The sequence below is a fragment of the Mytilus californianus genome, unplaced genomic scaffold (assembly GCF_021869535.1).
Source record: "Mytilus californianus isolate M0D057914Y unplaced genomic scaffold, xbMytCali1.0.p SCAF_11, whole genome shotgun sequence".
Classification (NCBI taxonomy): Eukaryota; Metazoa; Mollusca; class Bivalvia; order Mytilida; family Mytilidae; genus Mytilus; species Mytilus californianus.
In genome coordinates this window covers 31,418,972-31,428,137 of record NW_026262593.1, presented here as the reverse complement: position 1 = coordinate 31,428,137, position 9,166 = coordinate 31,418,972, and positions in this window count along the sequence as shown.

Sequence of the window (9,166 nt, the reverse complement as noted above, 5' to 3'; positions counted from 1 at the left end):
ATGAAAATTCTCATGATTTCTATGAATAAAAACCATAAAAAAAAATATTTAAAGCTTAATAGACAAAGTTTTAAGAAATCAGTTGTCTGTTGATCGTATTTTCCATCTGAAAAGATGACTTTCAAATTATGGATATAAGCTAGGGAACGCCAATTAATTTTTCTAGGCGGCAAGGGTATTTTGAAATTGACTATCCTAGCCTGGTAACAATTGAAAATAAATAATCTTGCCCAAGACGGGATGAAAAGGAACATTTTGCAACACAACAGATGTAAACCAGTGTAAAATTTGTTTTTCACTCTTGACAAAAATCGGCCTGCATAGCAACAGAGAAGATGGATAAGATCAAGATATTTTATTGGTTTAAAATCCAAAATTATAGGATTGATACCAAATTTGACCATTAACATTGGCTATACCAGAGGCAGATTTAGAGGGGTTTTTCAGGAATCCTGGCCCCCCTCTTTTGTGGAAAAAATTTGGTTGATTATATAGGGAATCACTGAACCATGACTGGAACGGGCCCCCTCTTAGCAGTCAGTGGGCCCCCCTTATAAAAATTCCTGGATCCGCCACTGTTATACAAACACATATCTGTCAACATTTATTTACAGTGTATATATATTATAATTTTAATCCGACAAGTGGCATCTGACATTGAGGACGACCATTTGAATTTCGTGGTTGGGATACGAGACGAAGTTTTTGCTGATTGAATATTCATTTTCATCTGTTGATTAATAAATAACTTTGTTTACACCCCACTTCTATTGTTATACTTCATAGTTTCTATTTCTGAAACAAGTGTAAATTGAATGGATCTATTGTTACGAATAACAATGGATTTTGATCACAGGGTGTGACGAGCGGGGTTTCTGGAAACCCCTGCTTCTTCATCCCGAAAACACAGTCCATTAATATTGTTATTCGTTACAATAGAAATTGATTATTTTTAAATAGCATGAACATAAGAAATTACTAATAGTGTTCGCTACAAGTTGTTTCAAGATATTAAAAAAACATATTTAAGGAAATTCCAGAAGCGAAAAAAATATTAAGCATCTATTTTGAATAAAAAAAATCCTTTACAGAAAAAATAATTTGATTGATAGCGGTTGAAAAACTAGATAAAATTGTTCGCAATTTGCGAGAATTTTTTTCTTCAAAAAACCATACCCCCCTTTTTGAAGTTAAAATGGTTGCTCCCTAAATACTCCTTTGCTTGAAGGTAAAATTTTTGATCTCAGTCATATGTCTCTATTCTAAAGCATTGATCTTTAAAAAAAGTTGGGAATTCTAACTCCCGACCATCACCCCCCCCTCCCCCCCCTCCCCTCCCCCCCCTCCCCCCCCCCCCCCCCCCCCCCCCCCCCCGTGGATTGCCCCAAAAAAGGGAGTTCCTAAATATTCGATCTGTATTTTTGTATGTTGAGCGTGTTTGGTCGTCGGGTTTCAAATCCAGACACACCTATCCCTCATGAATGTCTGTTTATTCTCGAGAAGAGGGGGGAGGGGCTTCTTTTTTATACGACCGCAAAAAAATTTTTGTGGTCGTATATTGGTATGACGTTGGCGTCGTCGTCGTCGTCGTCGTCGTCCGGCGTCGTCCGAAGACACATTGGTTTTCGCACTCTAACTTTAGTTTAAGTGAATGGATCTTTATGAAATTTTAGCACAAGGTTCAATACCACAAAAGGAAGGTTGGGATTGATTTTGGGGGTTATGGTAATAACAGTAAAGGAATTAGGGGCCAAAAAGGGGCCAAAAATAAGCATTTTTGTAACTTCCACACATAACTTGTGTGTTAGTGTATGGATCTCTCTGACATTGTACCACAAGGTTCCATATCACTAAAGGAATGCTGGGATTGATTTTGGGGGTAATTGCCTCCAAATTTTAGGAATTAGGGGCAAAAAAAGGGGCAAAAAACAAGCATTTTTCTAGTTTCATGACAATAACTTGTGTGTAAGTGTATGGATCTTTCTGAAATTGTACTACAAGGTTCCATATCACAAAGGGAAAGCTGGGTTTGAGTTTGGGGGTAATTGCCCTAAACGTTTAGGAATTTGGGGCCAAAAAGGGGCCAAAAAACACATTTTTTTCTAGTTTCCAGACAATAACTTGTGTTCAAGTGTATGGATCTCTCTGAAATTGTACTGCAAGGTACCATACCACAAAGGGAAGGCTGGGATTGAGTTTGGGGGTGATGAATCATAAGGGGGTTCAAAAAATTTGGGGGGGGGATTTTTTTTTTTTCTTTTTTTTTTCTTTTTTTCATTTTTTGTTTCTTTTAAAATTTTCCATTTTAAGTTGGTTATTTCTGATTTATATTTAAAATCAAATAATAATGATATGGTAGGAGATACACACCAAACAGGATGTGTAAATTATTATATAATTAGTATTGTGCAATAGCAAGAAATTTTCAATTGCACAGTATTGCACAATAGCAAGAAATCTTCAATTGCACAGTATTGCGCAATAGCAAGAAATCTTCAATTGCACAGTATTGCGCAATAGCAAGAAATATCCAATAGCACAATATTGCGCAATAGCAAGAAATTGTCAATTGTACAGTATTGCGCAATAGCAAGAAATATTTAATAGCACAGGATTGTGCAAAAGAAGATACTTCCTATAAATTGCTTATTTCTTGACCAATTTCAATGGGGTTTTATTCTTGATTTCATGGGGTTCTTTAATATTCTGAATCTAACCGTGTATTTAGTTTTTGGATTTTGGGCCCCGTTTTTAAATTGGTCCACATTGAGGTCCAAAGGGTCCAAAATTAAACTTTGTTTGATTTCATCAAAAATTGAATTATTGGGGTTCTTTGATATGCCGAATCTAACTGTGTATTTAGATTCTTAAATTTTGGTTCCGTTTTCAAATTGGTCTACATTAAGGTCCAAAGGGTCCAAAATTAAACTTAGTTTGATTTTAACAAAAATTGAATTCTTGGGGTTCTTTGATATGCTGAATCTAAACATGTATTTAGATTTTTGATTATGGGCCCAGTTTTCAAGTTGGTCCAAATCAGGGTCCAAAATTAAACTTTGTTTGATTTCAACAAAAATTGAATATATGTGGTTCTTTGATATGCTGAATCTAACCATGTATTTAGATTTTTGATTTTTGGGCCCCGTTATCAACTTTGTCCACATTGAGGTCAAAAGGGTCCAAAATTAAACTTTGTTTGATTTCATCAAAAATTGAATTATTGGGGTTCTTTGATATGCCGAATCTAACCGTGTATTTAGATTCTTAATTTTTGGTTCCGTTTTCAAATTGGTCTACATTAAGGTCCAAAGGGTCCAAAATTAAACTTAGTTTGATTTTAACAAAAATTGAATTCTTAGGGTTCTTTGATATGCTGAATCTAAACATGTATTTAGATTTTTGATTATGGGCCCAGTTTTCAAGTTGGTCCAAATCGGGGTCCAAAATTAAACTTTGTTTGATTTCAACAAAAATTGAATATATGGGGTTCTTTGATATGCTGAATCTAACCATGTATTTAGATTTTTGATTTTTGGGCCCCGTTATCAACTTTGTCCACATTGAGGTCAAAAGGGTCCAAAATTAAACTTTGTTTGATTTCATCAAAAATTGAATTATTGGGGTTCTTTGATATGCCGAATCTAACCGTGTATTTAGATTCTTAATTTTTGGTTCCGTTTTCAAATTGGTCTACATTAAGGTCCAAAGGGTCCAAAATTAAACTTAGTTTGATTTTAACAAAAATTGAATTCTTAGGGTTCTTTGATATGCTGAATCTAAACATGTATTTAGATTTTTGATTATGGGCCCAGTTTTCAAGTTGGTCCAAATCGGGGTCCAAAATTAAACTTTGTTTGATTTCAACAAAAATTGAATATATGGGGTTCTTTGATATGCTGAATCTAACCATGTATTTAGATTTTTGATTTTTGGGCCCCGTTATCAACTTTGTCCACATTGAGGTCAAAAGGGTCCAAAATTAAACTTTGTTTGATTTCATCAAAAATTGAATTATTGGGGTTCTTTGATATGCCGAATCTAACCGTGTATTTAGATTCTTAATTTTTGGTTCCGTTTTCAAATTGGTCTACATTAAGGTCCAAAGGGTCCAAAATTAAACTTAGTTTGATTTTAACAAAAATTGAATTCTTAGGGTTCTTTGATATGCTGAATCTAAACATGTATTTAGATTTTTGATTATGGGCCCAGTTTTCAAGTTGGTCCAAATCGGGGTCCAAAATTAAACTTTGTTTGATTTCAACAAAAATTGAATATATGGGGTTCTTTGATATGCTGAATCTAACCATGTATTTAGATTTTTGATTTTTGGGCCCTGTTATCAACTTTGTCCACATTGAGGTCAAAAAGGTCCAAAATTAAACTTTGTTTGATTTCATCAAAAATTGAATTCTTGGGGTTCTTTGATATGCTGAATCTAACCATGTATTTAGATTTTGGATATTGGACCATAATAGGTGAATGTCCAATTTAAAATTTTTAAGTTCTTAGACCACATTCAATCTGTGTTAGAAACCTATGCTGTGTCAAATATTTAATCACAATCCAAATCCAAAGCTGTATCAAGCTTGAATGTTGTGTCCATACTTCCCCCAACTGTTCAGGGTTCGACCTCTGCGGTCGTATCAAGCTGCGCCCTGCGGAGCATTTTATTTTATAAAGCCGTAACATAAAAAATAATTTATGATTACCTTCATTGAACTGATACAGGTAAGTACTTTGGGTTATAATATTGCCTTTATCTTTAGTCTCTTCTACCAAATCCAACGCTTGACTCAAAATGTCGTCCATCTTATACCCGTCCATATCGACAACTGTATACAAGGAGCATGATGTACATTTTTTTTGAAATAAGAATGCACGAAACGGTCAACCTTGAACTGCTGATCCATATTAGCACCAGGATTTATTAAACGGGAATATGCAAAACAGCAACTTTGACATTTGTAAAATTTTCTCGCTTGTCAAAGTTTGAACGAACAGAGCCAAAGTAAGGTTACTAGTGGGGTTTCATGTAAAAAAAAAATGTTTTTCTTATAAATCATGGTTTGATTTTGTCAATAAATATGGTATCCGTTCTTTTTCATTTAATAATGTTAACAAATACAGGGTTTAGCATTGGGTGTAAGTTAGTTATAAACCTCGGGATACGTCGTGTCTGGATAAGAAACCCCTCCGGCCGTCGGGGTTTCTTATTCAGACACACCTATCCCTCGGTGTATAACTATTACAGTACCACCGCCTAAGGGAGGTTAGATTATATATATATATATATATAAATATGTTATTTTGTTATTATAAAACACCCATGCAACCACGCATCCCATATTTCCTGATAGGTCCTGACACTAGTGTTTCAGCAGTTAAAGCTTGGGATGGTCATCATAAGATGCATAACTTCAATGATATCAAAGATGAAAATTATTCATGTATATTGATATATTTATAATTTAATATGTATATACCCTCCATTATTAAAAAAGAAAATATTGTTACATTAATATATATATGGTGGCAGACCTGTCATAATATCTAGATCTATAGATGAAGAATTAAAATATAAATATATCAATATACATGAATAATTTTCATATTTGATTTTTTTCAAGTTATGCATCTTAAGATGACCATCCCAAGCTTTAACTGCCGAAACACTAAAGTAGTGTCGGGTCCTATCAGGCAATATGGGATGCATGGGTGTTTTATAATAACAAAATAATAATAACATATTTATATATATATATAATCTAATAGATATAAGAAGATGTGGTATGAGTGCCAATGAGACAACTCTCCATCCAAGTCAAAATTTATAAAAGTAAACCATTATAGGTCAAAGTACGGTCTTCAACACGGAGCCCTGGCTCACGGCTCACACCGAACAGCAAGCTATAAAGGGCCTAAAAAATTACTAGTGTAAAACCATTCAAACGGGAAAACCAACGGTCTAATCTATATAAAAAACGAGAAACACTTATGAACCACATCAACAAACGACAACTACTGAACATCAGATTCCTGACTTAGGACAGGTGCAAACAAATGCAGAGGGTTTAAACGTTTTAAGGGTTTTAATGGTACCACCTTCACCTAATCTCCGCTTAGGAGGTGGTTCTACAAAGTTATTTATTAATCAACAGATGAAAATGAATATTCAATCCGCAAAAACCTCCGACTCGTATCCCACCCGACGAAATTCCTCCAATGTCAGAAGCCACTTGTCGGATTAGCATTATAAATGCACTGAACAATCCTTGAATTGTTATTTCCAAAACTTGCTATTATAGTCGAGTGGCCAATTAATAGTAAACATGCATATTTAGAGTGGGGCGAAGCGATAGTTGAGTGGCACAAATAAATGATATATATTAGAAAATCGGGGATTTATGATAATAAAGGGGGAGGGACTGGGGGTTCAACATAGGGTCCTGTCCTCAAGCACCTTTGAGCAAGACCCTCGTATACCAGAAATTATTCTCACACAAAATTAATAATTTACCTCCGTCCTAAATGGTCAAGTGATTCGATCGGAGAAGGCTGGTGAGTTGGATCATCATCTATTTTAGTGATTTTGCTTGGGGTAGGTTAAATAAATTTGTCAGTTTCAGTTATGTCAATTTCTTTGCTTCCGACATATTCAGATTACTGAAAACTACCGCTGTTGAAACGGGATTTCAAATAAGGAGAGGGAAATGTTTCCATAAGTCTTGAATTCGCAAAGGTTGTGAATCAATAACGACAGCAAGACGATACAAGTCGGTATATACTATTTGCGTTTAGTAGCGAGGAAGGTTTGGATGGACTTGGAATCAGTCGTCTGTCCGTCGGTCTTGTGTCATTTGCTTTTTTAAAAATGACATTTATTGAAACTACTATATTTTAGAAAAACTCTCAAATTGGAGACTCTACTTGCGGAGACAAGTGCAATTTATTATTCATATGTGTATGATAATATGGAAAGTTCTTGTAAATACACCGAAAACTAAATGCTAGTACTGGTTGCCGCATACTGGTGGTCAACAAATCTGAAAATAAATAATATGAATTATTATACCGGTATTATAGATACATTTATGTCCCTACCCCAAAACAGGAGACTGTATTCCAGTGATTGTCATTGTTTGATTGATGTCTGTCAGTTATACTTGTTTTTCGTTTAATACTGTCGACTCGGTAATTTTGGATTTTCTCTTTTCAATTAGTTCACATACCATTTTGTCATGCAGGAGCCTTTATTTGACTGTTTAAATGGTATAGATTTTATACCGACCGTGCAGAACTCGTAGGTAGTCAAGGTCGTTGAACACCCCCATACTAGTGTGGATTTTTCTAATTGTTGACTGTGCCGGTTGTTGCTGGTTACATTGTAAGATGGATAGATTTAGTTTAGTTCTCACCACATTCTTACCACAACTCCTTATTACAAAATTAACTTTAATTTGGCTATTCAATTGCTTTCAAAGTAACAAATTTTGCAACGTATGTGTTTCGCACGTTTAATGAAATGGGTCCGTAGAATCAACACAAGTTATGAATTTGTGTTACTGAACGTTAGTATCGGACTTGTCAGAATCAGTTATTCTTATAAATGAAAATATGTAATATGATAAACATTTGAGTTATCTCCCGTTGATAGATAGCATTTGATTTTGTGAGGTTTTTTTTTAATTTGCTTTGGAGTTCAGTAATTTTGTGATACTTTTTTCACCAGGGAAAAGTAATAATGAAATTAACGGTACCAGTTTTATTGCACCAAATTCGCATTTCAACAATAGCGTCTCTCCAGCGATGCTCGAAAACCAAATGTACAAACATTGAAGCGCTGATCAACCAAAAGGCATACCTAAAGTACTTAATAAGATATTAAATATTCAATCTTAATCCAAGATAAATTATACGTATGTCTTGAAGCAAAGTGTCTATTGGGCGAAAAGCAACGACAACAACATAAGAAATCACTGTATAAATCGTCTTCTACCAACTTAACCAAACGACTTGATGGATAAGTTCATGGACATTGCACAGAGAGATCACACAGTATGCAATCTAGGCATTTTGGAGTCTGTCAACACATTCGTTCATAAAAAGTGTAGAAGATTTTGTGTAAATGTACCGTAAAACTAGATGCTGTATCCAATATGGATATCCTCAACAATACAAGCTGTAAACATTTTTTTAAACAGTTTATAAAGGATGCAAAGCTGTGCAAGAAATGTAGAGCAACATAGGTTTTGTATTGTTCTGCAATAGAATGATTTTGCAGCTTATTCTTTGCCGATTCCTTAACTTGCTGACAAACGGAGAGAAAACGATTACCGGGCATATTTTGCAGTATTTTGCAAAATTGGGGTCACGCCCTAGTGGTGGATTCAGCGGGAGAGGGGAGGTGCGCAGAGGACATCACCCCCTTTTTGATCGGTAAAATATCTTCTTTTTTTTTGTTGCTTAAATCAGATTGTTTAAAAAGTTTCGCCTCGCTGCGTTCGCCAGTATTTTCACCATTTTGGTCAATTATTTCCCCTTTCTCAGACCCTGGATCTCTACCTGCGCTCTTTCTAAATCATCTTTTGCGTGTGTCAATTTGTCAAAGGTATTAATTATTACAAGTTTAATGTCAGTAACAATATCAGTTTCATTCGAAGTAGGGTTTGGCATGTATATAAATATAATTTTAACTTGTCACTGATTGTGTTTTTGTTTTTTATTTGTTTGTTGACGGTTGAACACTGCTGTCTGAAAGGTAAGTTTATATTTAACTGTTATTGGTTGTTCTTTACGCTGTTCTATTATTTAAAGCCAATTACTCCTACAAGGATTCATCACCGGAATAAATTTGGTGGAAATAGAAAGTACATGTAGATATAGATCTTGACATTTTGCGAATTTTTTTAATGAAAAAGTGGTTTAATAGTACTATTTCCCGTTGGTTTTCAATGGATAATATGTGCCACTGTGGACAATGTCGGCAACCTATCAATAGTAAATGGTAATCGTGAAATGGGTCTACTCATCATTAATCATTCAGAGTTTACAAACATATAGCTTTGCAGCTTTTATGAAAATAGACGTCACACTAAACTCCAAAACATATAAATGAACTAAAATTAAAAAAAAAACATACAGGACTAACAAAGGCTAGTGGGACAAG